This window comes from Bufo bufo, chromosome 2 (genome assembly GCF_905171765.1).
Source record: "Bufo bufo chromosome 2, aBufBuf1.1, whole genome shotgun sequence".
NCBI classification, from domain to species: domain Eukaryota; kingdom Metazoa; phylum Chordata; class Amphibia; order Anura; family Bufonidae; genus Bufo; species Bufo bufo.
In genome coordinates, this window is record NC_053390.1 from 740,726,841 (window position 1) to 740,752,793 (window position 25,953).

The following is a 25,953-nucleotide window of genomic DNA, read 5'->3' on the forward strand; positions in this document are numbered from 1 at the left end:
TTAAATTTCTCTGCTTTTAAGGCCTCTTGCACACGATCATATGGCTTTTTCAGTATTTTCCGGTCCACAAAAAATGGATCTGGACTGTAGTGGTCGATGCAATAGAGCCGGATAGGTGGTAATGGTTACGCTGACGCCAAATTATGCAGTGGGTCAGGATATGGGTATGATAGTCTATAGTTTTGTTTGTGACGCCAATTGCAGCGTGCGCAGGGTACTGTCACAGGGCCCTCCAAGGATGGTATAACTCACGCCCCAGGTGAGTGTAGTGATAATAAGAGTAATAGAGGAATTTGCAGCAGAAATTGAGATCCAGACCTTTGATAAAGTTCAAATTTGTCTTTACTGAGGATAACTTTCATCCAAGCAAGATACAGCTTTTGTCTTAGGTCCCAGCAGGTATTGGCAATGGTTGGCAGGAATTTATCTTCTGCTCTATCAACCTAGAGCTTGCAGGAAGGGATATCTGCTTTGTTAGCTCTATACTGTGGCAGGAATTTGACTTCTGCACTCTCTATCTTCTGCTGTATGGCGACTGGCTAGCTGAGGAGGAATATGGCTTCTTCTGGGTCTCTGGACTTTACTCACAGTTATCTTCTCAGGGAATGCTGTCGTCCTGGAACTGGAGTTGTCTGCTTGCTTGTCATCCAACCGAGGCTGCAGGGCTCAGACTGGGGATGGGGAGCCGAGACAAGATCCTGGCTTTCCTCTCTATCTCAGGGAGCTCCTAACATGCACACCCTACCCCTAGCAGGGGGTGGGCTACACTCACTCTAACTTCCTTTCCTCCCCATGCTGCAGGATGTGGGCATAGCCCACTCTGCTCAAAGAAGGGGTGCTAAGCCGAAACGAAATATTCCAGCTTAGGTGTACTAAACTAAACCTAAGTCCTTGCTAACACATTGCTGCCTCCTGCTGGTGAACATGGAAATTACAGCAATATACACTTAACATGGTTTATAATGCACAGTTGTGAGGATATAATGTGAAATTACATGAGATGACAAGGTAAATGCTTTTTTGAGATTGTAGCGAGGTAAAAAAGTTTAGTAACACAACTCTGGGGTGTTACAGTTATGCGGACCCATTGAAATTAATGGTTCCGTATACGGAAAGCAAAAAACGGAACATAAACGGAAACAAAAAAAACGTTTGTGTGCAAAAGGCCTAAGGCAGATAGTGATACCTCACAAAATACTTATTACTTTACATTTCCCATTTATCTACTTTATGTTGGCATCATTTTGCAGAAGTAATTTTATTTTTTAGGACATTAGAAGGCTTAGAATTTTAGAAGCAATTCTTAATTTATTTATTTTTTTATCCCAAACCCATTTTTTTAAGGACCTGTTTAGTTAGGAAGTTACTCTGTGGGGCGTATGTAGTAGAAACCACCCATAAATGACCAAACTTTAGAAACTACACCCTTCAGGTTATTCAAAATAGATTTTACAAACTTTGTTAACCCTTTAGGTGTTTCACCAAAAATTAAAGGAATATGGAGATTACATTTCAAAATTTCCCTTTTTTGGCAGATTTTCCATCTTAATAATTTTTTTCCTGTAACACATAAAGGGTTAACAGCCAAAGAAAACTCAATATCTATTACCCTGATTCTGCAGTTTACAGAAACACCCCACATGTGGTTGTAAACTGCTGTAAGGCACACGGCAGGACTCAGAGGGAAAGGAGCGCCAGATGGTATTTGGAGGGCAGATTTTGCTGGACTGGTTTTTAGACACCATTTGAAGCCCCCTACCGTAGAAACAATCAAAAAGTGACCCATTTAGGAAACTATGGGATAAGGTGACAGTTTTATTGATACTATTTTGGGGTACATATGATTTTTTGATCGCTTTATATTACGCTTTTTGTGAGGCAAGGTTACCACAAATGACTGTTTTGGCACAGTTTTTATTTTTGGTTTTTAAAATGTTCATCTGACAGGTCTACTTTTTTGTTTGTTTGTTTCAGTTTTACATAATAAAGCATTTTTGAAAAAAAATCATGTTTTTGTTTCTCCATTTTATGAAAGACATATTTTTTCTATTTTTCTGCCGATCTGCCGATCATTCAATATTACACTTTATGGGGCAAGTAGACAAAAAATGTGTTCTTTTCGCACAGTTTTTATTTTTTTACAGCATTCACCTTTGGGGATAAGTGTGTGATTTTTATAGAGCAGGTCGTTATGGATGCGATACCTAATATATCTATTTTTTGTTTTGTTTTACACAATAAAAGCATTTTAGAAAAAAACCATATTTTTGTGTCTCCATTGGGCGATTGTCTCATATAAGGACTCATTTTTTGTGGGATTAGTACTCATTTTGGGTACATATGACTTTTTTGATCACTTTTAATACCATTTTTTGGGAAAGTGAGGTGGGCCAAATATAAATTTATAGTTTTTCCTTCTTTTTTTATGGCGTTCACCGTGCAATAAGAAAGTAATGTGATCCTTTTATAGATCAGGTCGTTACGGTCGCGGCGATACCAAACATGTTTTATTTTTTTTATTTTTAATCACATATACAGTACAGACCAAAAGTTTGGACACACCTTCTCATTCAAAGAGTTTTCTTTATTTTCATGACTATGAAGGAATCAAAACTATGAATTAACACATGTGGAATTATATACATAACAAACAAGTGTGAGACAACTGAAAATATGTCATATTCTAGGTTCTTCAAAGTAGCCACTGTAATCTGATTCTAAATAAAAACAGGCACTCACCAGCTGGTATGTCTATAGTTGATATCTTTATATGATGATAAAATTGCGCATAAAATATACATAAAATGCAATAAAAGTTGTGCTATAAAAATCAATATGTACTGAGATCTCTAGTATTGGTACAAGTGGTAGGCAATTAAGAGTGCCGTGTTTGTGTGAGGGGAGGCGGGGCTTTAATTATTTAAACCTGGCTCTCCTGCCCCCACTTGTCGGTTCGAACGCTTTCGAATCGGCTCGTGGGTTGGCTATCCGTGCCAGAGAAGTCGCGTGTCTCATTGGTAGTTCATGCGGTCGGCTGCGTCGGGCTCATCGCTGCGGAGAATAGGTAGGCCGGGTGGCTGCACACCCATCTCGTTATGTATGTCATGTTATGCTGCCGGGCGTGCCCGCCGGTCCCCAGCCGCACCTGTGACTACCCGCACTTCCGATCTGCTCCAGGCACCCCGCTCCCACATGCAGCGTCCCCAAGGCTAAATGGTACAACAGCCTCCTCGGTCACCCCTCACCTGTGGCTCCGCTGCACACTCCCGCTCTCATACCATCGCGCGCAGCGCATCGGTCACGCCGGCCGTCGGCTCCACAGTGCGGCTCACTGGCCTTCGGCGCTCCAGCAGGTCCTGATCTGAGAGAGGGCGACACCTACAGGCCATGCCAGTACTGCAGTCCAGGTGCTGGGCTCCTTGCTCAGCACCAGTGGCTAGGCACTAAGGCAGGCGTCAGAAAGAAAAAAAAAAGGGTTTTAAGTATTAAATAAAAAGAGGGTTCAAGGAAGGGGGATGGCCACTTCGCCTTGCGCACGCAGCCTGGCCGCCCATAAGCCCACACGGTACGTCGGGAGTCAGTGGGTCGGTTTCGGGCGCAGTTAGCTAGGGAGCGGTTGCGTGGGTGAAGTGTCACTCAGCCGGGGTTCGCTCACTCACATGTCTGTCCTTGTTTATTCAGGTCCACAGGTGGTTGGCTACTTTGCGATATGGTGGGGTTTGTGGCTGTCATGGCCGCCAGGTGAGTCAGGTGTGGGGCGCATGCGTGGGCCAACCCCCTCTTTTTACTCCTGCGTGGGCTTGGGGGACTGGGTATGGTGGCCTATCAATGCCCAGGCCACTGGCGCATGTCTTGCAGGGTGGCGCCTACAGTTGTGGCCTTTGGTGGGAAGTTAAAAAAAATAAAATAAAAATTATTATATAGATAGAAATTTTGCTTTGCCAGGTCTGTCACGACTACAGACTCGTTATAAAGCCCTGCCACGACTGCAGGCATCAGTCTGTCATGACTACAGACCCGCTCTAAATCCCTGCCACGACTGCAGGCATCAGTCTGTCACGACTACAGACTCGATATAAAGTCCTGCCACGACTGCAGGCATCAGTCTGTCACGACTACAGACCCGTTATAAAGCCCTGCCACGACTGCAGGCATCAGTCTGTCACGACTACAGACTCGTTATAAAGTCCTGCCACGACTGCAGGCATCAGTCTGTCACGACTACAGACCCGTTATAAAGCCCTGCCACGACTGCAGGCATCAGTCTGTCATGACTACAGACCCGCTCTAAAGCCCTGCCACGACTGCAGGCATCAGTCTGTCATGACTACAGACCCGCTCTAAAGCCCTGCCACGACTGCAGGCACAAATCTGTTACGACTACAGGCTCATTATAAACGCTGGCCACAACTGCAGGCAGTAGTCTGTCACGACTGCAGACTCGTGAGAAAGCCCTGCCACGACTGCAGGCATTAGTCTCATGTCAACAGACTCGTGAGATAATACTACCACGTCTACAGGCGATGGTCCGTTACCGCTACTCTTGATGCAGGGTCCCCTTACGACTACAGGGTCTAGTCGGTCACATCCACAGACTCGGGCGCACTCCCATTGACTACAGGCACTGGGTGGGCATCTACGGGTAGTTGCGTCACGTCTACACACGCGGGTCAGCCACGGCCTGGGAGGTCAGCCTTCACGGTCACAGGTAGGTCCGGTCAGGCTTCAGTCTCCCAGCGGGTTCCAGTCACAACAACCAGCCCCTAGGTGAGGGGCACTCCCGCACCGGCGCACAATGCCAGCGGCACACGATTCAAACCAGCGGGGGCCGGGGCCCACGGTAAAGGAAGGGCTCCCTCTGATCCGGTGCACATTGCCAGGGAGCGGCGCTGCTCCCCACGCGGTACGAGTGTCCAGCCGGCGGTTAGTCGGCCCTAGCTGAGGGGGGGGGGGGCTCCCCCGCACTGGGGCATTCTGCGAGGGAGCAACGTGAGCTCCCCACGCAGCTGGGGGTAAAGGCTCCTCATCTTCAATAAAGTCTGGCACGGGCCGCCGTGCCGTTAGGTAGGCAGGGATCAGGGGTAGGAGTACTAGGCTCGGTCAGGGGGAGCAGATCATAGGCGGTGGCTGGCTTCCTGCTGCCGGCCGTACATAAGGTTCCAAGGGGGTTATTTAGGCACAGGATGTTAGTTAGTCCGTGCAGGTGATCTGCGTTATACCATGCTCTTCATGCTCGTACTCAGAGCTGTGCCCATACGGGAGCTGCTTAAGGGGTTTATAGTATATAAAAAAAAATATAATAATAATTTTGTCTCTCACGCATGGCTTCTCCGTTTTAGGTTACACATATGACTCCGCCATCTGAGTCTCTCACGCATGGCTTCTCCGTGTTAGTTTTACACATACGACTCCGCCATTAGAGTCTCTCACGCATGGCTTCTCCGTTTTAGGTTTACACATATGACTCCGCCATTAGAGTCTCTCACGCATGGCTTCTCCGTTTTAGGTTTACACATATGACTCCGCCATTAGAGTCTCTCACGCATGGCTTCTCCGTTTTAGGTTTACACATATGTCTCCGCCATTAGAGTCTCTCACGCATGGCTTCTCCGTTTTAGGTTTACACATACTGTATGACTCCGCCATTAGAGTCTCTCACGCATGGCTTCTCCGTTTTAGGTTTACACATATGACTCCGCCATTAGAGTCTCTCACGCATGGCTTCTCCGTGTTAGTTTTACACATACGACTCCGCTATTAGAGTCTCTCACGCATGGCTTCCCCGTTTTAGGTTTACACATATGACTCCGCCATTAGAATCTCTCACGCATGGCTTCTCCGTTTTAGGTTTACACATATGTCTCCGCCATTAGAGTCTCTCACACATGGCTTCTCCATTTTAGTTTTACACATATGACTCCGCCATTAGTCTCTCACGCATGGCTTCTCAGTTTTAGTTACACATATGACTCCGCCATCTGAGTCTCTCACGCATGGCTTCTCCATTTTAGTTTTACACATATGACTCCGCCATTAGTCTCTCACGCATGGCTTCTCCGTTTTAGTTACACATATGACTCCGCCATCTGAGTCTCTCACGCAGAGCTTCTCCGTTTTAGTTTTACACAAATGACTCTGCCATTAGTCTCTCACGCATGGCTTCTCCGTTTTAGTTTTACACATATGACTCCGCCATTAGTCTCTCACGCATGGCTCCGCCATTAGTCTCTCGCGCATGGCTTCTCCGCTTTAGGTTTACACAGATGACTCCGCCATTGGAGTCTCTCACGCATGGAGAAAAAATAAAATAAAAAATTCCTCACCAGGGCCAGCTGCGCTGGGACTAGTCTCTCATCTCACCATAGCTAAGAGACTGATGGTCAATTCCTTGGCCAGTAATATTCTGAGGGCTTACAAGACAGCTTGGCGCCTGTTTCAGAGATATGATAACAGCTCCCCGGCCGCTGGCCGGGGGCCTATCACTCACCTATTGGGCTTCGTCAGGGTTTTGCCACTCTCAATTAAACCTGTCCTATAGCATTCTTAACTATACCTGGCAGGTATTCAGCACCATTTGTACATCCTACATCCGGACCTACCGTCACTCTTCTCCACCCACCCGATCAAAGCGGCGTTGAAGGGTTTGCGCAAGATGTCTGTTGTGAATTGACATGTGCGTCAGCCATTTACCGGTAGCTTGCCCAGGCCGTGACAGACAAACTGCAGGGTAAACCGTTCGGGCCGCAGGTTAGCGCTCTGGTAGAAACAGCCTGGTACCTGGCCTTCCATGGATTCCTCAGGTCAGGCGAACTCATGGGCACCAATACGCTGGCTGGCTGCTTGCGGAAAGGTCAGCTCATCCGGCACGGGTCCATCTATGTCCTCACCTTGGCCTCGTCCAAGACTTCACGGACGGGGGGAATCGGTGGCGGTCAGATACTTTCCCACGGACAGCAGATGGTGTCCGGTGCAGGCCTTGGAGGCTTGGCTGCGTAGTATTTAGTCCAAGCCGGCATGTTCTCCCGTACTCGAACTAGGCAATGCCCGGCTAACCACCGCGGCCTTTCTTAGGTACATTCGGGTTTAGTTGACAGGTTCAGGGGTCGGTCCTCTCTGGATCACAGGACATTCCTTTCGCATGGGCGCGGCAGCTGCGGCGTCCATGCATAAGGTGCCAGTACATGTCATCAAACGGTTGGGTCGTCGCAGTTCCGCGTGTTCCAGGCGTTATATCCCGGATCCTTAATACGAAATGTCACTGGCTTTCGAGTTTTGGTTTTGTAGTTTCTGTTATCAAAGTCTTTCCAAACTCCTATGCATGGTTATTTTGGCCCCTTTAGGCTACCCTTCGATAAGCAGTTTCGGCATAACTCTGCTGCTTCTAGGTAGGAGGGGGAGTATAGGCTTAGGTAGGGGACCCTCTCATCATGAGCCGATCCGAGCACAAGTGGTAGGCAATTAAGAGTGCCGTGTTTGTGTGAGGGGAGGCGGGGCTTTAATTATTTAAACCTGGCTCTCCTGCCCCCATTTGTCGGTTCGAACGCTTTCGACCCACCCAGAAGCCCTCCCTTCTTCTCAGGACTCATCATTGGTGTGGCCCCCTTTAGGCTACCCTTCAATAAGCAGTTCCGGCATAACTCTGCTGCTTCTAGGTAGGAGGGGGAGTATAGGCTTAGGTAGGGGACCCTCTCATCATGAGCCGATCTGAGCACAAATAAGCCGATTCCCATTCACTATATAATGAGCTATCTGGATGGGTATAATATAGTGCTCTATACGATATGTAAAATAAATATCCTGTCCGGAAAAGAATACGTGTTATAATGTGCATACAAATATCTTAAAATAAAGTGATAAAGTCCAATATCCTGTGTAAAAAATCAAATAAAGTAATTCAGGTGACAGACTATATGTCCTGTGAAAAAAATATAAAATAGGTATCCTGTGCAAAAGTGTCCTCTACAAGGAATCCTGTAGAAACCTTGTAACAATTGAAACTGTGTCCGTCCAATATAGCACTGTTGTAGCGATATAGATCAAGGCAATTCCTGTGTTTCGATACCACACAGAGTCCGCAATCAGGGTTAGGTAAGATATATAAGATAGGTGTAAAAAGTGGTCGGGTTTTGTAATTGGGGCGTCCCCAATTACACCTATCTTATATATCTTACCTAACCCTGATTGCGGACTCTGTGTGGTATCGAAACACAGGAATTGCCTTGATCTATATCGCTACAACAGTAGTGTTGGATACTGCTTTATTTATTGTGGACAATCTACATGTTTTACACTTTTATTAACTTATTATTTGGTGTTTTCATTTGTTTTATTTTGCATTTGGTGTTTATCGTTTTATGTTATGGAGGAATCTATTACATTTATTGTCTAAGTACATTACCTAATGTTTTACAGACTATTGTATGTCTAAAGAGCTGACACCTATCTTGTTTATGTATTGTGATTATATAGCCCATAGGTGCCTGGAGCCTAGTCAGTGCACTCTGCGTTCATCTTCGTCCATAGCTTGTGGTTGGTGAGCCGCTAATACTGGTTTATTCAATGAGATTTACCAAGCTCAACTTTTTTTCACCAACTAATACAAACTTCAGAAATCCCACAACCAGATGCAAGCTGCTGGTGTACCTTTACCCTGTGATGTCATTGGGAAATTATCTCATGTCATGATCTCTTATCCAAAGGCCTGGATTCTATCACCATTTGCAGCACTTTGGATGGCTGACAGAAGACAAAACGGATGACCTTATTGGATAAAACATAATCAGGGTCAAAATCATCCTTTATCCTTTACAGATATAATACACTCCAATAAAGAAGTACAGTACTCCAGTGAGACCAAGGGGTGCAACAGTTTGGGGTAATCCTTTCTTGGTTTTAGCTTCAAAAACCCAATCAATGTATGTTTATGTATGATCCCGGGGCAGGTACATCTCCAACTCCTTGTTGGCAGTCACCCTGGCGGACATCTGAATCGCTATATGGGAGAAATCTGTGGGGCTGCATATTACCTAGTGTTACAACATAATAAGCTACTTTAGGTTTGGTTGTGGTGTGAGCTGCTGCAGTCTACGGCTCTCACTCTCTCCTCAGCTGACGACTCTGTCTGAGTTTGGGGCTTGTGAAGTGGGAGAGCCGGCCAATGTGAACTATGGATGTGACCACTTGCTGAAGAGTGCCGCAGCCCCTTCCAGCGGGGGTGGCAGGAATCAGACCCACACCAATCTGAAATTGTTGATATATTCTGAAGATGGGTCATCAATAGTTACCTCCTGAAAGCCCCTTTAACTAAACTTCAGTGTCCAGTGAACACCGTTTGTTCGGTCTCTGCATCATCTTCCTATGTCACCCAGTTGTGACCCTTTTTTTTCCCTTAATGCATCTGAATCCAGATAGTAGGTATGTTATAGAAGTAGCTTTTAGCAGTGGAGGTACAGTTTGGTCACAGAATCACCAGCTTCATGGACATACATAACCCTTCTATCTCTCCCCCGTTCTCCACTTTCTGTGTCACTCCCCCCTTTAGGTTTTACACTAATTTCAGTATGGTGCCTCATTATATATCAAACTAGGGGTGAAAAGCTAAAAAGAAATGAGACCTTCTTTAGGCTGGTGTAACTATCCTAAGGCTACTTTCACACTGGCGTTTCTGGGTCCGCTTGTGAAATCCGTTTCAGGGCTCTCACAAGCGGCCCAAAACGGATCAGTTCAGCCCCAATGCATTCTGAATGGAGCATTTTGGTGACCGTCTGACGATGCGGAACCAAACAGATCCGTTCTGACTTACAATGTAAGTCAATGGGGACGGACCTGTTTTTCACTGACACAATATGGTGCAGTTGAAAATGGATCCATCCCCCATTGACTTTCAATGTTAGTCAAGACGGATCTGTTTTGACTTAGACTTTTTTTTTTATGAATAACGCAAATGGTTCCGCACCAAACGCGACGGACAAGACGGATCTGCATCAAACGCGAGTGTGAAAGTAGCCTTACTCGAGATGTAACACCAGTGACTAATCCAGCACATAGGACACAGGCACAACGTGCCCATCTGAAGGAGGCCTAATCTTTTTTTCCTATTTAGCACTAGATGATATTTTCCATATGAAGTAATGAGGTTTATAGTTTAAGATACAGAAGAGACACAACTACACAAAAGTGAACAAAACAAACTTTATTAAACATGAAATAAATGAACAATGCCACAATAATGCTGATGAGAAAGCTGTATACCGCCAAGCCCTGATGTTACTGGGTTTCAGTATCTCCACCTAGAAAAGAAAAATTAGATAACTCCTCTGTCCAAATTATGGTTCCAACATAAGCCCCAGATATCACTGGAGGTGAGGGATAAGACAACATGCCCCCTGCCACCGACTTTCACTATCAGACATCATCATTACCCGGTATCACCTACGTTGTGTTGTTACGTCCTCCCTTTCACATAATTATGCTCTTTCCACACTGAGTATGGTGACATTTTCTTGTCGGCTCTTCTGTTAGCTTCTGGTGGGTTCACTTTGGCATTATTTTGTTCTGTTACCACAAAGGCCATTGCTGCCTCCATTCTATCTGGGGTCTTCTTTGCCTCTGGGTTTTTGGGTCTAAATTTGAATAATACAGATGTTTTATACACATTTGTAAGGATGAAAACGCCAAAAACAACCATTAGAACATATTTTTTTTACTTACTCATTTTCAGGAGTCTCTGGCTCCTTCTCTGCAGTCACTGGCTCCTTATCATCTGATGGCTGTTCTGCCGTTGTTGTAGGCATCAGCCCAAGGTAGGCCATGAATTCTAGTCTGTGAAGGGATGGTAAAATCTGGTGGTTATTGAAAAACATCCAAGAGTTACCTCTGAACTTTCCTAACCCCTACTATTATTTGGAACCTCCAGAATCCATTTGAATTTACTAAGGAAACCAATGATAAAAGGGCTTGAAATTTATAAAAATAAAACATGCTTTGTTTGGTCCAATAATAAGCCATTTTCATTTGACATATTTTTTTATTCTTCCATACACAAGCAGTGCTAGGTTGGCTCATGACAGTGCAGGTGCCTCTGCCAACTGACATCTAGGCTGGAGAGGGAAATGACTGAAGATGGGGCAGCAAGTTGGAGCCTGACATGTACTATCCCAGATCTGGCTACTATCATGTAGATAACCACTCACCAGTACAATATAGAAACCTCCATTTGGATTATACTTATGAAGACGGCAAACAAAAACTTTTACAATGGGCAGGTGAGGAACTCAAACATTATCGGGAGCTGTTTTTTAGCTGGAGGCTGTTTTATATTTTATCATTTAGGGTATGTCCAAACAGGATGGAAAATACAGAAGAAAAGTTCACTGAGGATCCACAGCAAAAATCACATGTATTATATTTGTTTTTGCTGTGGAAATGGCTGTGGATTTCAGCCTCTTTATTGCAAAGGGTGAAATGTGTGGAGATCTGCAGCATAAAGTGACATGCTGCAGATTTCAAAGTGAACTGACCGGCGGATTTCAAATCTGCAGTATCAGTTAATGCTATTAGGGACATTTCTGTTGTATTTTCCACCTCATGTGGACATACCCTTATTGTCCTTCCCATTTGCAATAAGCTTAACATCTAAAATAAAGTCACCTAAAAAAAAATACAAAAAAACAATTAATAGAAACAGGAACCTTCATTAGTATCTTACTTAGTAGGAGGTCGACGATCTGTAGGAGGCTCCAAATCCTCCAAGTCCTCCAAACGTCTTTTCTTCTTATTTTCAACTAAGAAAAATGGAAACATTTGTGACAAAGGAAGTAATGTCTGAATTTTCTTAGACGTCTATTGGTGGCCATTATATGGACAACAGGCTAAAATAATAGGATAACATGGGGAGGATAAGGGTGAAGATGATGTTGTCAGTGAGGTTGGTGTTCGTTTTACACTTACTTCTCAGAAGTCTCAACGACTTTCTCGGTTTCGTTGACTTAGACATTGGAAAGTAGTGTCTTCAACTGAATTTATTGAAAATTCTCAGTAATTGTCCGCTACTAGCAGTAAATCTACACTGACCACGTAATGTGCACTCACTATTCGGTGGGCAGTTATGGTCTGTTGCTACGGACTCGTTCCATGGAACGTTTGGAACGTGACATCATGGCAACAGTCTGCGATGAAGGTATGCAAATGAGCTATTAGCAAGCCAGCATCTCATCTGCAGACAGCTGTTTCAGGGTGATTGCCCCTCATCAGTGTAGAGCAGGGAGTACTGGCTTACCTGCGTGAGAGGCCAACTCCTCACGCTAATTGGCCTTTAACCCAGTTGAGCCAGTATTCTCTGCACTGATGAGGGGAAATCACCCCGAAACAGCTGTCTGCAGATGAGGTGCTGGCTTAATTATTCTCCAAGTCATGTCTCAAGGCCTGTTCAAAAGGTGAAACATTGACTTACAGGATAGCGGCCTTACATCTGGTGGCATCAGTTGCACACCTTTCTAAGAGCTCCTTTGCTCACAAAATTCCAGAGGAACATTGGCTGGCTTATAAGACTCCTCACACTGATTTGGCGCTCTCCATAAGGAGATATAGTATCCGCAGAACAGTCTGATGTCACTGCACCCTGGATACGACTTACTGCTCGTCTTATCCCATATGTATTTTCATAGAGGGTCACATATATTGTACACATATTAAGCGCAGGCCCTGCATCCACACAGTCAGAAGGCTATATAGCTAAAAAGTGCATATGTAGCATTTACAAAATCTTATTCTGTGTTTTCAGTAGAAATCATTCACATGGGTTAATAGTAAATGTGTGTCTATAAAGCAACTTTATAAAGGTGACTGCATGATTTCCGGTTTTTCTTTAACTTAACTCTTATATAGTCCTGTCTAGTGATGGACGAACATCTGATGGGACGGTTCACGAACGCGATCGCACAAACTCGCTCAAATGTTCGGTTCGCGGCGGGTCCCATTCATTTTCATGGCAGGCGAACATGAAAAACCTCAATGTCATATTTGCAGCCACAAAATACTTAGTAAATGCGCACACATAGTCCCACAACATGGACACTGACATACCCGGAGTATTAAGCGAATTTGCGATTGACAAGCATTCTTTTTTTGTCGGCGAAATTTCGGAAAAATATTAATCGCAAGAGCACATGCGTTAGGAAGGCGTGGCGTACAGCAACTGGTTTGCACCGACTAGCAATTAGATGGATGCCATGGTTGGAACAAAGTTCAACGACCAAGAGGAAGAACTCCTGGTGACTGTAAGTAATCTTACATTAAAGTAGTGTATTTGATTACATTTCACCTGCATGTCTGAACAATCGCTTTATATGCATAAAGAGTGTTATAAAAAAAATCGCCAGTGTAAACTACAGTGAATAACATTTTTCTAAAGTGCACAAAACTTCACATTTTATAATCTCACTAGATATTATTGATTTTTGCACTAAGTATTCCTGTGACATCACACCCACTATGTTAGTAGCATATTTGTATGGAAAGCAGAGAAATATATTTAACATGGACATTGCAAATCCATTGTCATGCCGCACACTATATACCGCAAACACACTATATACCGCACACACACACTATATACCGTACACACACTATATACCGCACACACACTATATACCGCAAACACACACACTATATACCGCACACACACACACTATATACCGCAAACACACACACTATATACCGCACACACACTATATATACCACACACACTATATACCGCACACACACAGACACACACTATATACCACACACACACACTATATACCGCACACACACACACTATATACCGCACACACACTATATACCGCATACACACACACTATATACCGCACACACACACTATATACCGCACACACACACACTATATACCGCACACACACAATATATACCACACACACTATATACCGCACACACACAGACACACACTATATACCGCACACACACTATATACCGCACACACACTATATACCGCACACACACTATATACCGCACACACACAGACACACACTATATACCGCACACACACTATATACCGCACACACACTATATACCACACACACTATATACCGCACACACACAGACACACACTATATACCACACAAACACACTATATACCGCACACACACTATATACCGCACACACACACTATATACCGCACACACACACTATATACCACACACACTATATACCGCACACACACACTATATACCGCACACACAGACACACACTATACAGGGAGTGCAGAATTATTAGGCAAGTTGTATTTTTGAGGATTAATTTTATTATTGAACAACAACCATGTTCTCAATGAACCCAAAAAACTCATTAATATCAAAGCTGAATATTTTTGGAAGTAGTTTTTAGTTTGTTTTTAGTTTTAGCTATTTTAGGGGGATATCTGTGTGTGCAGGTGACTATTACTGTGCATAATTATTAGGCAACTTAACAAAAAACAAATATATACCCATTTTAATTATTTATTTTTACCAGTGAAACCAATATAACATCTCAACATTCCCAAATATACATTTCTGACATTCAAAAACAAAACAAAAACAAATCAGTGACCAATATAGCCATCTTTCTTTGCAAGGACACTCAAAAGCCTGCCATCCATGGATTCTGTCAGTGTTTTGATCTGTTCACCATCAACATTGCGTGCAGCAGCAACCACAGCCTCCCAGACACTGTTCAGAGAGGTGTACTGTTTTCCCTCCTTGTAAATCTCACATTTGATGATGGACCACAGGTTCTCAATGGGGTTCAGATCAGGTGAACAAGGAGGCCATGTCATTAGATTTTCTTCTTTTATACCCTTTCTTGCCAGCCACGCTGGAGTACTTGGACGCGTGTGATGGAGCATTGTCCTGCATGAAAATCATGTTTTTCTTGAAGGATGCAGACTTCTTCCTGTACCACTGCTTGAAGAAGGTGTCTTCCAGAAACTGGCAGTAGGACTGGGAGTTGAGCTTGACTCCATCCTCAACCCGAAAAGGCCCCACAAGCTCATCTTTGATGATACCAGCCCAAACCAGTACTCCACCTCCACCTTGCTGGCGTCTGAGTCGGACTGGAGCTCTCTGCCCTTAACCAATCCAGCCACGGGCCCATCCATCTGGCCCATCAAGACTCACTCTCATTTCATCAGTCCATAAAACCTTAGAAAAATCAGTCTTGAGATATTTCTTGGCCCAGTCTTGATGTTTCAGCTTGTGTGTCTTGTTCAGTGGTGGTCGTCTTTCAGCCTTTCTTACCTTGGCCATGTCTCTGAGTATTGCACACCTTGTGCTTTTGGGCACTCCAGTGATGTTGCAGCTCTGAAATATGGCCAAACTGGTGGCAAGTGGCATCTTGGCAGCTGCACGCTTGACTTTTCTCAGTTCATGGGCGGTTATTTTGCGCCTTGGTTTTTCCACACGCTTCTTGCGACCCTGTTGACTATTTTGAATGAAACGCTTGATTGTTCGATGATCACGCTTCAGAAGCTTTGCAATTTTAAGAGTGCTGCATCCCTCTGCAAGATATCTCACTATTTTTGACTTTTCTGAGCCTGTCAAGTCCTTCTTTTGACCCATTTTGCCAAAGGAAAGGAAGTTGCCTAATAATTATGCACACCTAATATAGGGTGTTGATGTCATTAGACCACACCCCTTCTCATTACAGAGATGCACATCACCTAATATGCTTAATTGGTAGTAGGCTTTCGAGCCTATACAGCTTGGAGTAAGACAACATGCATAAAGAGGATGATGTGGTCAAAATACTCATTTGCCTAATAATTCTGCACGCAGTGTATGTAACTCTTAGGCCCCTTGCAGACGAGCGTGATGGATTAGGTCCGGATGCGTTCAGTGATAATCGCGCGATTTTGCTTGCGTGTGGTGTCCGTTTTGTATGCGATTGCATTGCGTTATTGCTTTTTTTTTTCAGCATGGATAACATGCGGATTGAATGCATTTTTAACGCTCGAAAAAAAAAAACGTGAACCATTCTATGTGTATAAAATAGGTTTGTGAAATATGTAGTCATACCTCATTACTATAAAGATAAAATGTAAGCACTATTAAATGTATACCTGCATCACCATAATAATTAATAAAGTTGTAGTTGGCCTCATTATCAATGACTAATAACTATCATTACATGTATTCAAGCACAAAAAGAAAAAGTCCAGCTCACCAGATATCCACCGTGCAACGGACGAGCCAAGACCAGCTATATGTATGAACTTTCAAAGAAAAACTTCCAGCACGTAGTAAGTATAAAAGATTGCTTCGTCTTTATTCCATAGCACTTGCAACAATAAAGATGCAGTGAACAAAACTTCCCGATTCCTGCCGTCAGATCTACATGTTTGTGTACTTAAAGATGCTCGTAGTGCACTATTAGGTCTAAAAACATGCCAGACAGGCAGAAAAAAGGGTTGGTCTTACCGGTGAAGGACAATCACGACCGGCACTCAGGGTGCACATTCAGAGGTGATTCTTTAACTTAAGAGGGTCTTCGGGTAGACGGTCAACATAATCAGGGAGGGCCTCAGGGAGAAGATCTATCCCTGTTAGGCCCTACTTGGCCTGTTATACCCTGAAAAAGCCTCCTAACACGGGGTCCTTGCCCCGCAAGGGGTGGCTTCGTCCGGAATCTAACCCTAAACTGATAAACCTAAATGGCCCTGCCAGGGGCAAAGTGTAGAGGCCAAGGGTATAACATAAATTGTTGTGATGGATATAGAACGCTAAGGTGGTGATGTATTCAGGTGTCCCTAAGCGTTTCATATATGAATATATCTAAAGAGTGATATCTGTGACTAGGGGACAAAGGTCTTAAATAGAATACCCCCACTCCTAAAACATCTATAAGATGAAGTGTAGCTGGGCGGGGGGGGGGGGGGGGGGGGGGGAATTATGATGGCACAGACTGTGAAGGGCGTATGGCCCTATTCCACATTGACACAATGTCATTGGAATGCGTATGGCCTATTTCCAGGGAACCCGGCAGAGGTAAGGAAGCTTGCTGCAGTTCTGCTGGCGTCTGGCAAATTGTGTCAATGTGAAATAGGGCCATACGCCCTTCACAGTCTGTACCATCATAATTTTTTTCTCCCTACCCAGCTACACCTCACAGAGGAATTGGAGGGGAGTTCAAAGGGAGAGACGGAGCAGCAGATAGGGAGGAGAAGGAGGCAGAACTCGCAGTGCATAGGAAGCAAAAAGCAGACTGAAAATGTATCTGGAGCGAGTTATCCACCATGCACGGTAACATCTTGCGCTCTCAGGACTCTGGGACATGGCTCCGCAGTGTGGACTTTTTTTTAACGTGTCAGCTGCTGATAATAGTGTTGCCATCTGCAGCCTGTGCTGTCAACGCATAAGTTGCGGTAAGCCCAACACTCACCTAGGTACGACTGCCTTAAGAAGGCACCTGTTCTCCCATCACCGAGCCCAGTGAGAGCAACGCTGTCAGAACCCACAAAGCCACACTCCCTGCGTTCCACGTCCTGCCTCTTCTCCTTCTCCTCTCTCCTCCCATTTGTCCTCCACTCCACCTTACACCATGCCATCATCGCGTTCATCTGGCAAAAGGCAGGCTTTTGTGGCCCAAATGTTCGAACGTAAAAAGTTGATGACGCCGGATAACCTCTTGCCCAATGGCTAACCGCTGGCTTGTCGTAACTGCTAGCCCACCAACTACTGCCATATAAACTAGTGGACTCAGAGGCCTTTAGAAAATTGGTTCCCATTGGCACACCGCAATGGAAGGTCTCCGGAAGGAAATATTTCTCCCAGAAGGGCATCCCAGAGCTATATATGGCCATGTTCAGTAGTAAGTGAATGTATCTCTGGCACACAGTGTCAGTGCCAAGATACATCTGACTACAGACACGTGGTCTAGCAAACACGGGCACGGAAGGTACATAACTTTTACTGCCCACTGAGGGAACCTTCTGACGGCTGTCAAGCATGCAACCAGTGGCACCTGTGTGGATTTTGTGTTACCGCCACGGATTGCATGCAGGCCTGCCTCTTCTTCTCCTCCTACTCCATCCTCTGTCTCCTCCTCGGCTGACTCCTCCTTTTCCACTGGTACCGCCTCTTCCGGTGCACCCCCCAAGCTCCCCAGAACCTATTTGATGTGCCAGGTGAAACGTTGCCATACTGTGCTGCGGCTGTTGTGCTGGAAGCCAAGAGACACACCGGTCTTGCACTCCTTTCAGCTCTGCGGTCACAGGCCGATCAGTGGCTAACCCCACTCAATTTGACAGTTGGTAAAGTGGTGTGCGACAATGGTGCCAATCTGCTGAGCGCGCTGAAACAGGGCAAAATGACACACGTGCTGTGCATGGCACATGTCCTGAAGTTAGTCGTGCAGCGATTCTTTGCCAAATATCCCAGGGTCCAGGACATCTTGCGGCAGGCCAGGAAAATCTCTGGCAATTTTAGAAGATCTTACACGGCCATGGCTCGCCTTGCTGACATTCAGCGGCGACACCACCTGCCCGCCAGACGTCTGATTTGTGACTGCCCAACGCGATGGAACTCCCACCTTGTATATGCTTGATAGGCTGCTCCAGCAGAAATGTGCAGTTAACGACTACCTGTACGAACTCTGCAGCAGGACAGGTTCTGGGAGCTTGGTTTCTTTTTACCGCGCCAGTGGCTGCTCTTGCACGACACATGCAGACTTCTGCAGCCATTTGATGAGATCCCCAAACTGGTGAGTCGCAACCAGGGCGCCATCAGTGACATCGTACCTTACGCCTTCTTTCTGGAGCGTGCATTGCGTCGTGTCATTTATCAAGCCGTCGAGGAGCAGGAGCAGGAAGATGAGGAAGTCGCAATACTGAATGAATTCCCAGGGGGGCGACTCCATCTGAGACAAGTCAGCAGGAGTCTGAAGAGGAGTCAGAGGAGGATGATGGCTGGGGTAAGGAGAAGCAAGAAGAGCAGGCTTTAAACTTTTCGGGGATCCCTGATGTTGTCCGTGGCTAAGGGGAGGAGACCGATGACAACATTCTCCTGGGCGATGAGCAGGAGCAAGGGCGCTCCACTGCTTCCAATTTAGTGCAAATGGGGGCCTTCATGCTCCAGTGTTTGAAGAGGGACCCCCGTATAAAAAGCATAAAGGGCAAGGACCAGTATTGGGTGGCAATGAACTTAGACCCCTGGTACAAACACAAAATGGCGGACATGTTACCAGCATCACAGAGGGCTGGCATAATACAGCATTTCCAGGCCTTTCTGTGAGAGATGCTGCATTCTGCTGTTGCGAGCGCTGGCAGAGGAATTTCCACCCACAGTGAAACAGGCGCGGGTACCAATCCTACCGCTCCTGCAAGAAGAGGGCGGTTTAAAGATATGTTGGTCACTTCGGATATGAGATCATTCTTGCAGCCAACCCATCGACAGCCAACCTCCGGATCCAGCCTCAGGGAACACCTAGACCGACAGGTGTCCGACTACATCGGGTTAACGACCGATGTGGACGCTCTGAGAAGCGAGGAACCCATGGACTACTGGGTGTGCAGGCTTGACCTGTGGCCAGAGCTGGCACAATTTGCCATGGAACTCTTGGCTTGCCCCTCATCAAGTGTCCTGTCCGAAAGGACATTCAGCGCAGCAGGGGGGATCGTGACCGATAAGCGCAGTCGCCTAGCTCACGACAGTGTGGACTACCTCACATTTCTAAAAATGAATGAGGCATGGATGAGGAATTCAACACCTGTGACGACCACGTGTAATTGAATTTCCTCATGCCAGCCCACACATATCTGCCATCATCCAGAACAAAGAATGGTCCTTGTCTTATGTATATACAGCAGCATAAAAGGCCTTTTGTCAGGTGAATGCCTAATTTTTGAGGCCTTTACTCCAGTGGCCTACAGGAAAATTTTTATCCAGTGACCGCCTAATGTACCTCCAGACACATAAACACTAGTTCTTTTCTGTCAGGTGAATGCCTAATTTTTGGGGCCTGTACTCCACTGGCCTACAGTAAAATTGTTATTCAGTGACCGCCTAATGTACCTTCAGCCACATAATCACTTTATCTTTATCTTTATCTTTTCTGTCAGGTGAATGCCTAATTTTTGGGGCCTGTACTCCCGTGGCCTAAAATAAAAATTTTCTAGGCTCCATCAGGGCACATTTTTGAGAGTTTTTCTTTAAGACGCATAAAAATGGCCTCTAATTAAAATACATATTTTTTGTGGGAATTTTTGACATTGATCCCCCTCTTGTATGTCACTGTCCATGTAGTGGGACTATCTGTGCACTTCTCATAGGCTTGCGTAGCCTATTGCATTAGGGTGTGCACCCTAAAGCACAAACACACACGCCGTGCACACGCCCATGTATGTATATATATATTACATACACACACACACATACAGTTATATTACCCTGGTACATTATACAGAGGTAATATAACTGAGGAGGACTAACATGGGACATTATACAGGGGACAACTAAGGAGGGGTAGCACTGTGGGACAGGGTACATACTTCTTTTTTATAATGCGTTATGGGTCCCTGACCGGAGAAACTGGGCATCCCGTGTAGCTGGCCAGCTAAGACCTGTCCTAGGTTGCTAGTATAGTCTTACATGTGTATACTGCTAAACCTTAATACAGTTCATATGTTTATGTGTTAAAGACAAAAGCATTGTTATTTACTGTGACATCATGTTTTGGATATCATATAACTGTTATATTTTTGTCACGGTAGGTAGGTAAGCGGGGAAGTAACCAAACATGGGAAAACAAACAGAACAAACGACTAGGCCCAAAAGCTAGGGAGAAAAGGGTCACCTCCTAGCGATCCCTAAAAGCTTTCCCTAAACTGCTGTGCCCATGTGCATACCCTTAAGGTGGATATGCACATGCCCTCGTGCCTAAAACCTAAACACCCTGGGCAAACCCTAAGCAGCAGGGAAAAGGCAACCTGCTTCTTCAAATCAGGAAGAAGCAAGTGTCTCCCTAGAGGCCTAGAAAAACACACAAAGGGAAATGAAGGAGAGGACTTATCGTGAGCAGAGCTGGAGCAGACGATCCACCACAAATCAAGAGCTCCCAGGAAAGAACTATAACCCGAACAGGCCACTGGGAGAAGGCAGGATAAATAGCCTAAATAACAATGAAAGTCAGTACACCTGAGGGAAGGTGGATCCAGCTCAAACCCAAATCAAAACAAAGAAGTCAGACATGTGCAGCCAGTCTGACAGATCTCCGCACATTCACAGGGCAAGGCGTGACAGTACACCCCCTTCTACGGGTGACCTCCGGACACCCCGGACCAACTTTATCCGGGTGTGCCCTGTGAAAGGCCCTCACCAGGCGGCTACCAGTGACATCAGCAGCCGGAACCCACATTCTTTCCTTGGGACCATATCCCTTCCAGTGCACCAAGTACTGGAGGGAACCCCGAAGAACACATGAGTCGAAAATCTTAGAGATTTCAAACTCCAAATTGCCATCCACCAGGACAGGGGGAGGTGGCGTTGGAGATGGTTCCACAGGTTCCACATATTTCTTTAATAAAGTCCTGTGAAACACATCATGGATCTTCTAGGTCTGCGGAAGATCCAGACGAAACGCCACCGGGTTGACAATCGCAGAGATTTTGTAAGGGCCAATAAATCATGGACCCAATTTCCAAGATGGTACCTTCAGCTTAATGTTTCTAGTGGACAACCACACCGAATCACCCACACACAGGTCCGGGCCAGTCATACTTCTCCTGTCAGCCATCCATTTATATCTTTCACCCATCTTTTCCAAATTAACTTGGATCTTCCGCCAGATAGATGACAAGGCGGAAGAGAATCTCTCCTCTTCTGGCATCCCAGAAGATCCAGTCCCAGAAAAAGTACCAAACTGTGGGTGAAAACCATATGCACCAAAAAATAGCGACTTATCAGTGGACTCCTGTCTATGGTTATTCAAGGCAAATTCGGCTAGAGACAAGAACGAGGACCAGTCATCCTGGTTCTTGGGAACAAAACACCTCAAATAGGTCTCCAGGTTTTGGTTAGTGCGCTCTGTCTGACCATTCGACTGGGGGTGAAAAGCCGAAGAAAAAGACAGTTGAATTCCCAGACAAGAGCAGAACGCCCTCCAAAACTTGGAAACCCCTATCAGACACCACATGAGAGGGAATGCCATGTAGTTTCACAGTGTTATCGATAAAAACCTGAGCGAGAGTTTTAAAATTGGGCAAGCTAGGCAACGGTACAAAGTGGGCCATCTTACTGAAGTGGTCCACTACGACCAAAATCAGTTTTCCCAGAGGAACTCTGTAAAACGGTAATAAAGTCCATGGACAAATGCGTCCAAGGACGAGACGGTATGGATAAAGGAAGAAGGGATCCTGAAGGCCGAGTGTGAGCCACCTTCGCGCGTGCACAGGTCTCACAAGCTGTCACATAACCCTCCATACCTTTGCGCAACCCTGGCCACCAGAACCTCCGGGAAATAAGATCTATGGTGGATTTGCTTCCAGGATGCCCCGCAAAAAACATATCATGATGTTCCTTGAACACCTTGTATCGGTGTTCAGCAGGAACAAACAACTTGTCTGGAGGACAAGAATCAGGAGCTTCCTCCTGGGCCCCCAACACCTCTATCTCCGACTCAGGGTACAGAGCGGAAACCACCACCCCATCAGCCAAAATCGAAGCGGGATCCTCTGAATCACTCCCTCCAGGAAAACTATGTGACAACGCATCTGCCTTAACGTTTGTAACCCCAGGGCGAAAGGTGACCACAAAATTGAACCTAGTAAAAAAACAGTGACCATCTAGCCTGTCTAGGATTCAGGCACTTAGCAGACTGCAAGTAAGCCAAATTCTTGTGGTAAATATATACCGTAATAGGATGAGTAGCCCCCTCCAACCACCCCCTGAGCGGGGAAATAACCAAACACAGGAAAACAAACAGAAAAAACGACTAGGCCCAAAAGCTAGGGAGAAAAGGGTCACCTCCTAGCAATTCCTGAAAGCTTTCCCTAAACTGCTGTGCCCATGTGCATACCCTTAGGGTGGATATGCACATGCCCTCGTGCCTAAAACCTAAACACCCTGGGCAAACCATAAGCAGCAGGGAAAAGGGAAGAGGCAACCTGTTTCCTCAAAAAGCAAGTGTCTCACTAGAGGCCTAGAAAAACACACAAAGCAAAATAAAGGAGAGGACTTATCTTGAGCAGAGCTGGAGAAGACGATCTACCACAAATCAAGAGCTCCCAGTAAAGAACTATAACCCGCACAGGCCACTGGGGGGAAGGAGGGATAAATAGCCTCACTAATAATGAAACCCAGTACACCTGAGGGAAGGGGGATCCAGCTCAAACCCAAATTAAAACAAACAAAGAAGTCAGACATGTGCAGCCAGTCTGACAGATCTCAGCACATTCATAGGGCAAGGCATGACAATTTTGTGTTCACAGAAGCAGAAAAAGATTGTATTCCTTTAAGATTCATTTTGTAATGAAAGGTAAGCTCAGTGACACAGCAGAAACAACAGAAAGCATAGTGTTAATCTGTTGATGCTGGTCAGAAGTCTAGACCAATCACAGCCAGCTTCTCATACAGCAAGAGTTTTCACCAATCACAGCCAGCCTCACAGACAGCCTGTCTAGGAATTCCCCTAGCAGGAGTTGCTGGAATCATTACTCACCAAAGAGACGATCTGAACAGACACACAGTTCCAGTCAGAGTCCAGTTCTATGGGAACAAGAGGCCAAAATAGGTATTTAAAATAGTTATATAATGTTCCTACTGTTAATATTGTGATTAGAACTGTATATTGAACCAGTTATATATATGTTTACTTACAGTTCAATCAGTTGCAACCATACAATTGCAAATTCAAATTGCAACCATACAAGTCAATTGCAAATACAAATTGCAAGCATACCAACCAGAATCCATACAAATTGCATACAAACTGCAAACTGCTCATACCAAATCATAAGCAATTGCATTCTGCAAACCAAGTTGAGCAAGCAGAACTATTAGTTAGACCTCAGATATACCTCTCAGAGAGATCATAAAGTGATTAAATAACTTAAAGTGAGAGTACAGACACTCTAGAAAGAAATATATCCACCATTTTATGTTGAATGACAAGATTGAACAGTTGAACCACCATCCTAATCATATTGCCATTTTGTGATATCTTTTCAACATGTGTTATGTACATTGATTATCTGCTACGGAGGTGGCAGTGTTATATGAAGAAAAGTTGAAGATAATAAAGAAGTTATTTCAAGCATTTGATGTGCTCTTTAAACCTACTAATTCCATAGAACGGCGCTAGAGGAATTAGACAGTCTGGTTAGACTAAAAGTCAGAGATACCAAAATTCTTCTAATTCCACAGCACAAAAGGCACTTCATAGTGCTGCGCCTGCCACACCAAGCTCCCTTCCAACACTATCACACCGCGCCGCCGCCGTCCTCACCTCACTAGCAGGCGTGTGGGGCAAGCAGCGTAACGTCAACTCTGCCGCCCAGACGGGACCACTCCCAGCCTGCGCCTGAACAGCACACGGCTCTGCCTCCGCCGGGTCCGCCCCCCTATGTGAATTACTAGCCGCCGGCAGCCCGCAGCCAGGTATTGTAATTCACAGTGCGGAGGCGGCGGCCAGTGTAACAGTCAAGGTGGAATCAGCGGGGGGCACCCGTGAGCACGGAGGTGACAGAACCTCAATTTTGAGGCTTGATTAGGCACTTCTAGTAAGTATTTGGTGGCTGCAAATATGACCTGAAGGTTTTTCAGGTTCGCCTGCCATTAAAGTGAATGGGGCCCGTGAACATTTGATCGTGAACGTGCGTTTGCGAAACGTCCCGCCCAATGTTCGTCCATCACTATTAAAAATATTGAGCCGTTCTGTCACAAAGGGTTAACTGTTTTCTAGCGGTGTTAATTGTACTTTAATTTTCATTTTGTGCAGATCATCTAATAACCCTTATCTCTAAATTACCAAAAGGTCATTCACACCTATTAAAGCCACATTCTTATCAGTAAGATAAGAACTAAGCTTTAATGAGTGTTTATAAGGTCAGAGATCAGAGATAAGGAGCCCATCAGCTCCCTGCCTGACAGAACAGAGAGTAAGTAAAGATCCTGCTGATAGTAGAACTCAAAGCTGTGCAGGGAAAACGGCTCTTCATTTTTTATTTAAAACTAATTGAAAAAATGATTTTTAGCTCAAAATGAGCACAATACAATAATACAAAAAAATACTTCCAGAAGTGTACACAGCCATTGACCTGTAAATATGGGATATGACTGATACTATGACTATAACTGTAGCGATGCATGATACATAGTTGCCTACTGTTCTAAAATTTGACTGGACTGTCCCTGAAGTCCTGGCAAATTGGGCTGACCCAGCCATAAATGGATGGGTAAGTATTAGGACTGCAGCTAACGATTATTTGAATAATCGATTAGTTGTCGATAATTTCATCGATTAATTGGGAAAAAACACCAAAATGACAAAAAAATGGGTTTATATAATTTCACTTGAAAAATTATGTTCAAAGGCCCTGAAGTCCTGGCAAATTGGGCTGACCCAGCCATAAATGGATGGGTAAGTATTAGGACTGCAGCTAACGATTATTTGAATAATCGATTAGTTGTCGATAATTTCATCGATTAATTGGGAAAAAACACCAAAATGACAAAAAAATAGGTTTATATGATTTCACTTGAAAAATTATGTTCAAAGGCCATATTAATACAAATTTAGGAGTTACATAATTATAAAAATTTTGCATTACAATGTAAAAAAGACAAGTTATGGGGGATCTGTGGATGACACTGTTATGGGGATCTGTGGATGGCGCTGTTATGGGGAGGGGGATCTGTGGATGGCACTGTTATGGGGAGGGGGATCTGTGGATGGCAGTGTTATGGGGAG

General features: G+C 45.0%; 1 protein-coding gene across 1 annotated transcript in view; it reads right to left on the reverse strand.

Moving 5' to 3' along the window:
- The window catches only part of LOC120991038 (izumo sperm-egg fusion protein 1-like), a 42,953-nt gene extending 17,417 nt beyond the window's left edge, over nucleotides 1-25,536 (reverse strand). Inside the window, exons 1-3 of the mRNA XM_040419929.1 lie at nucleotides 25,531-25,536; nucleotides 19,707-19,709; nucleotides 6,488-6,495 (exon numbers count right to left, since the gene is read on the reverse strand). The gene's annotated coding sequence lies outside the window, so the exon portion shown is untranslated. The remainder of the gene's footprint in view (nucleotides 1-6,487; nucleotides 6,496-19,706; nucleotides 19,710-25,530) is intronic.
- Between the last annotated feature and the right edge of the window lie 417 nt (nucleotides 25,537-25,953).